This window comes from Rhincodon typus, chromosome 3, assembly GCF_021869965.1.
Source record: "Rhincodon typus isolate 14 chromosome 3, sRhiTyp1.1, whole genome shotgun sequence".
Taxonomy (NCBI): Eukaryota; Metazoa; Chordata; class Chondrichthyes; order Orectolobiformes; family Rhincodontidae; genus Rhincodon; species Rhincodon typus.
Window position 1 is genome coordinate 2,011,036 of NC_063334.1, and position 7,074 is coordinate 2,018,109.

The 7,074-nt window shown below is 42.5% G+C and overlaps 1 protein-coding gene across 3 annotated transcripts in view; it reads left to right on the forward strand.

Moving 5' to 3' along the window:
- The first annotated feature begins 2,632 nt into the window (after positions 1-2,632).
- tmod1 (tropomodulin 1) overlaps positions 2,633-7,074 on the forward strand; it is an 87,168-nt gene continuing 82,726 nt past the window's right edge. For 2 of the 3 annotated variants that reach the window (XM_048593202.1, XM_048593196.1), the window contains exon 1: positions 2,633-3,081. The gene's annotated coding sequence lies outside the window, so the exon portion shown is untranslated. The remainder of the gene's footprint in view (positions 3,082-7,074) is intronic. The other variant, XM_020528406.2, reaches the window with a different exon arrangement.

Here is a 7,074-nt window from a genome sequence, read left to right on the forward strand (position 1 = left end):
AGATCTTGTCCATTTGACTTTGATCTTCAAAGACCCAAAAAGTTTCAATGTTATTACAATCAGCATACTCTTGGGCTTTCTCTTCCAACTATTTTTCCTTTACCTTGTGGATTTGTCTTGAGTGTGAACCTTGAGTTGTTGGAATGCTGCCTACTTGACTTGTGAATTGATGCCAACCAATGCAATGCAAGTAAAGCATTCTCCCCAACAAAGGTATAAAACACAAACTAAATAAGCATAGCTGGCCACACATGAGCTTCCATTCATTTCTGATTAACAAATTTTCAACAGTTTCAACTAACCTAACACTTAGTCAATCGCAGTTCATCATTGGCACATAAATATTTTTGATAAGGTTGATGGTATTAAGCACACTTTATTCTGCTGAGCAAAATATCCATAGAAAATCATCTAAGTGGGCTGTTAGTGTTAATTGACAAAAATGACACATGGGCTAATTCAATCACAATAAAGCCACAAAATTGTTTCCAAAAAGAAAAGTTCAGTCTGTTTAGCACTCCTGTTCCTAGAATTAATTCGGTTCTTTCCCTCTCTATATCCCATCTACTAACAAGAACCTCTTCAGTTCCTTAATGAAATCCATCCTTGTTCTATTACTTGTGATAGCAATTAGTTCCCATAAATGTACCACCTTTTATATCTTGAGTATCTTGTGGATACTCACTAAAACCATTGTATCTCTGATTAATTGTTGCCCCTCATATTATCCCTCATAATATGTAAAATGTTTTTCCAATGTTATGGCAATATGACAACCTCATGGCAGACACGGTTTGAACTTGCGATTTTTAACATTTTGACATCCCACATCATTGAAATCCACTTGTTATTGGGGTTAGAAATCTCCTCTTTGCCTCCTATTCATCTTAGTACATTTACAATTACTCTTTGCTATAGACTCTCATGGAAAAATGCCATTTAATCCCCCAATTTTTGCTGGTCATAAGCTTGGCAAGGGTTATGTAAAACTAGTTTTTGTGCATGTTCCTCCTAGATGAACATAGCTCTTTACCTTTAACTTGCTGGCAACCTGGCTCATTGTGAAATCAGTGAATGCCAACTCGAACACATTCCAGCAACTGATAGCTCGGTTCCAAGTCACTTCACCAGGCATGCGTGCTATTGGCTGGGAATTGAACACTAGGGGACTGCTTGAGACTGGGACTTTTCTGGTGAGGTAATACTGAGGAAAGGTGAATATTCAAGGGAAGGGCCTGTATTCATGGGACACGTTCATGGTGTAGTTCAGGGGAGGGCGATGTTCAGAAACTGAGGCAGTGTTTGGGTGGTGTTCAGGGGAAAGGAGCTCAGGGTTTGGGGGTATGTTTGGGGGGGTGTATGTTATTATGGTGCAGTTCATGATGGAGATGTTTGGAGGAAGGTTGATGGTCAGGAGAGGGGAAGTATTCAGGGATTTCTGGGATGTTCAGGTAAGGTCATTCAAAACAGGAGGCATAAAGACATGTTGGGAAGTGAGCTATCTCCAGGCAAGGATGTTCAAGGGCTACGTTCAGGAATGCCCTGAAATTGCATCTTTCACTAACTGCTGTGCTATGTCCACTGTGGCCTGTCTGAAACCACATTGTCTATGAGACTCACTTACTGCTCTCTCCATCACACTTCCTGTTAAACTGTTTAACTGCCCAACTTCGCATCTCAGTCCCCATGTTAGCCAATATTGTCAACAATTCTTTCTGATGTCTTGATCCTCTCTCCTTCAAATCTGCTGTCAACAAACCCTGATCAAAACAAAACTGCTGACTCATGCTTCCTATCCAATCGTGGATCTCCTTTTGCTCCCCAAAGTCCTTGAACATTCTTTCAAATTTGTGCCCACCTTTCCTACAACTCCATGTTTCAATTTTTGTCATCATAGAAATGGTTCTTCGCAAAGTCACAAATGACATCCTATGGGATTGTAACAAAGGCCAACAATCTTGCCTTAGCCTTTTCAACCTGTCCACAGCCTTTGGGAAAGTTAATCCCACCGTTCTCCAGCAGTTCTCCAGCACTCCTGTAGTGCCACCCAGCTGGATGAGACTGATTATATCTGATTCCATTGTTGTCTATTCTTGGCTCTACCTTGAAATGCCTCTTTCTGGTCTTCCAACTGACTCTTGTTGATACCTGAAAAAACAGCATCATTTTTCACTGGATACCGGATCTGGTCATCTACAGATGGCTCAGAAATTGGATGGAGAGTCTGGGGATGAGGAGCGGACTGTTTAGAGGATGGGAGAGGTGGTGGGGAGGGGGCTGGGGTGGAAGGTTTGGGTTCGTGTCCAGCTGAGGGGGGTGTTATTACCCTGGGGTATATTCTAAGAGTAGCGAGTGAGTCTTCACTCAGGGGTGGATTAAATCTGGAAGATTGGGGGGGTGGGGTGGGCTTGTCCTTACGGTGAGGCTTGTTTAGGGAGGATGCACAGAGAAGGGAAGGAGGAGGGGTTTCCAGGAGGATGGAAGTTTGTCTAGTGTGAGGGGCAGAGGGTTGTCCAGAGGGGAGGGGAGGGGGAGGGTGGGGTGTGTTCTTTTTGACCTCCGTTGGTGGGGTGGAGGAAGGGGGTGGTGGGGGGGTGGTGGAGAGAGAGTCTCTGGTTCGCCCGGATTAGGGGGTCCAGGAGCTGAAGAGGGGACAGAGCTCCGGGAGAAGTTGTTTACCGGCTCCGGTAAGGATCTCTCCCGACAGCCTGGAAATTCACCATATCAGGTCAAAACATTCCGCCGGCACTAAAATAGAGTAGCGCCTGGGCAACCCGATCTGAGCCCCGGCTCCGCCACATCCCCGGGCCGAGCCCGGTGCCTGAGAGCTGGGTTAGCCCGGGGGGAGGGCGCTTCACATCGGCTTTAAAAATAGCCCGGGGAAGGCGGCGTCACGGCGTCACTTTCTTTAAATGGCTATAACTCGGATACTGTGTATCGGATTGGGACACTTCCCCCAAACAAGCGGCCAGCTTCGGGCTGTCTCTCTCTCTCTCTCTCTCTCTGTCTGTCTGTCCTTGACCCAGGAGTGAAGGCAGCCTGGTGCTTTCATATTCACTGGTGCAGATTGTGCCGTGACCGGTAAGACACCTAAAACTATTGTGATTTTGTTAAAAGGTACATATGTAAACTGTGCTGATTAACTTATAGAGGGGATAAAGGGTAACAGACTGAGTGCTTGCTGTTGATCTGATACCAATCAGATCCCATTAATCCTTCGTGAATCCGAATCCCATTTACAGGCTTGCAGCTCGCTGAAACCCCTTAGTTTTGTGTGAGAAATGCCCCTGATTTGTCAGAAGGTACAGAAAGCGCGGTGTCTGTGTAAAAAGTCAGAGAGAGACCAGCCCCCTCCCCACTCCCTCTTCAGGGGACATTGGTCCCTCTGGGGAAGAGGTGAGGCAATATGGGGATGAGCCCAGATGCTGAATAAAGATGGTATCTGGTATCCGTTCTGAATTTAGCTGCGTGCAGAACTGCCCCTGAACCACTATCCTGGCTCGGTTCGGTCTTGTGTCAGAAGCTGAGAGCTGCCGAGTGTTACCAGCGAGTGCTGTATTGAGAGCGGGCTGTGGTTTTGGAAGTGCCGTCTTTCAGATGAGACATTAAACATGACCCTGTCCACATGCCTGGATCTTAAAGTACGCGACAGCAGGTTATAGCCTAACAGATTCACTTGAAGCTTTCGGAGGCTGTGTTTTCAAATAAATCTGTTGGACTGCAAACTGGTGTCGTGTGATTTCTGACCTTGTCGAACAGCGGCACCTTCACATCACGGATCTAAAGTAGTCAGCAGTAGCGTTTCGATAAACTTCGTAACTCATCCCCACCGCCCTGCCCAATATTTACCCTTCAATATCATAGAAACAAATAAGTTTCTGTTTCTGAGATAGTAGGAACTGCAGATGCTGGACAATCTGAGATAACAAGGCGTAGAGCTGGATGAACACATTTCAGAGATAGTAGGAACTGCTGTGTTCATCCAGCTCTACACCTTGTTATCTAAGTTTCTGTTTCTGCCGTTTTGCTGGACCGTGATTGTATCACAACTATTAAGTTTGAAAAACCCTTAAATTGGTCAAGACATTAATATTAATGGCAAATTCTCTCTTTTCATGACCATTTCATCAATGCAGAATCACTGATGGGACACGGCAAATAGTCAGCATAAAGTCTTTCTCAATTAATCTGAAATCCGCGTTGATATCATTAGTTTGTGTGTGTCTGCTGGTTTAATCCCACTGGCACCAGAGAAGGACAAGGGACTGTTGATGAAAATGACCTTCTCAAAGTCACCGAATTTATCAATGAACCCAGCGCAAGCCTGTAACTATGGTGACTGAGGGTATGGTTTAGTTTTTAATAACTGAATCTGAGTTTGTTTGTTTCTAAAAACGGAAACAACTGCGGATGCTGGAAACCAGAAACAGAAATTGCTGGAAAAGCTCAGCAGGTCTGGCAGTACCCGTGCAGAGAAATCAGATTTAATCTTTCGGATCCGGTGACCCTTCCTCAGAATGGTTCTGTCCTGAGTCATGCGGTGTGGCTAAATACCCTTTTAGTCCAATTAAAAACTATTCATTCAGAATTGTGTGCAAAAATAGGTACATTTAGTGTCCAGAGATAGAAAATGAAGATTATGTTAAAATAAATTTTATTTAACAATTTAATTGACGGTTCTGTTCTGAAGATGGGTCACTGGACCCTGAATGTTAACTATGCTTTCCCTCCACAGATGCTGCCAGATCCGTTGAGTTTTCCCAGCAATTTCTGTTTCTGTTTAAGTTTCTGATAGTTTAATATCTTGACTTTGAAGTCATGTCCCAATTAAACATTCATTAGCATACTGGGCCTTTATGTCATTTTAAGGGAAAATTACCATTCTCATTTCATGGAATCCCTACAGTGTGGAAACAGGCCATTTAACCCAACAAGTCCACAGCACCCCTCTGAAGGGCATCCCACCCAGACCCATTGCCCATGTCTACCCTACATGACCTAAATATCCCTAGGCCAATCCACCTACCTTGCACATCTTTGGACAGGGAGAATGCATAAACTCCACACAGACCAGAGGCTGGAATTGAACCTGGGTCCCTGGCACTGTGAGGCAGCAATGCTAACCACCAAGCCACTGTGCCACCCCTTTTCCTTTCTATCAATTTATCTCCCTGCTTCAGAAATACATTTTCACCACATCAGGTTCAAAAACAGAGTCTGCAGTTTAATTTCTGGTCATTACTACGATCAAAATTTAAATAATTAGTCTACATGCAAAAATCACAATTCTTGTACACTTTAACATATCTAAAATACAATTAAAAATGAATAACTTTCTCCATACTTTTAATGCTAGCTCACCCTATCACTGAGGAACAGAACAGTATTGAAAGACTGTGACTGAAGTTTGTAAGCCCTGAGTGTTGCTAAATACACTTTTAGTCCAATTAAAAACCATTCAATTAGACTTGTGTGCAAAAATATGTAAATTTAGACTCCATATCAGATTAATGACCAGAGGTAGAAAATGAAGATTATGTTAAAGTAAACTTCATTTAACAATTTATTGACAAGTCACCAGACAAAGCAATCATATAACTTTATCTGGGGAGTTGTCCTCTGATATATAATCTGTTTAAATGTGTTTTCTTTCCCTTGAGCACTTGTAGCTGCTTCTTGAGTTATTTATATATCTATATGCAGTTATTTGTTCGCTGTTGAGCTAATTAGTTTGTAAACTTAACCTTTGGCCATTCTAAACTGCAAATGTGCATGGGAACTCACAATCTGTGACAAGTCCTACCTGCCTCCCACTACTAGGTTGTAAATAAGTCCAGGTCATATAGATTTCTTAGTATCCTGGTATTTTTGTTTTGCTTTTAAGCAATGTATATTCAATCTGAGGTCTTTGGATTCATTCCAACTTTTCCCATGAATACTTAATAAGGCTCATTGCTGGATCAAGAGATTCTATACATAATGCATTCTTGTTTGTTTATTAATGAGTCCTTTGCACTCAATCTCCTTTGCTTACTTGGGTCAGGAGCATCCATCAATGGCTTTATTGAATTATTCTACTACCTGATTGGCTAGTTAGATTGGAATTTAATTCATCCCTGCTAAGGCCACTAGTAGGTTACATTTTCACACTCTGTTTTCTTGATCTTGCTCAAAAATACACTAACTTAATTCAAGTATTGTTTATTCTTTGTTAATCATGGAACGGTTACAACACAGAAAAGCTACTCACCTTTATGTGTAGTCCTTGAAATAATTCTCTACAAATAAATATCCAACTCTCTTTTTAAGGCTGTAATTGAAGTTGCCTGTTCCAAACTCTCAAGCAATCCATTCCAGATTCTAAATCACTCACAGCATAAAATACCTAGTTTTCCTAATTTTTCAGTAGCTTCTTCATCTAATCATGTTAAGTCTGTGTCCTCTGGCTCTGATCCTTTCATTCCAATGGCAACAGTTTCTCACTATCTATTCTGTGCAAACATCTCATGGTTGTGAACATTTCTATCAACCCTCCTAGAATCGTAGGGTCATAGAGTTGTATAGCTCGGAAACAGATCCTTTGGTCCAACTTATCCATGCTGACCAGATAACCTAAATTAATCTGGTACCATTTACCAGTATTTGGCCCGTATCCCTCTAAACCCTTCATGTTCATGTACCCATCCAGATGCCTTTTAAATGTTGTAATTGTACCAGCCTCCACCACTTCCTCTGGCAGCTCATTCCATACACACAGATCCTCTGCGTGAAAAAGTTGCCCCTCAGGTCCCTTTCAAATCTTTCTTCTCACCTTAAAAATATGGCCTGTAGTTTTGAACTCACCCACCCTCAGGAAAATATCTTTGATATTCACCTTATCCATGCTCCTCATGATTTTATAACCCCCTATAAGATCATCCCTCAGCCTCCGAAGTCTCAGGGAAAACAGTCCCAGCGTATTCAGCCTCTCCCTATAGCTCAAACCCTCTAACCCCAGCAACATCCTTGCAAATCTTTTCTGCACACTTTCAAGTTTAACAACATCCTTCCTATAGCAGGGAGACCAGAATTAAA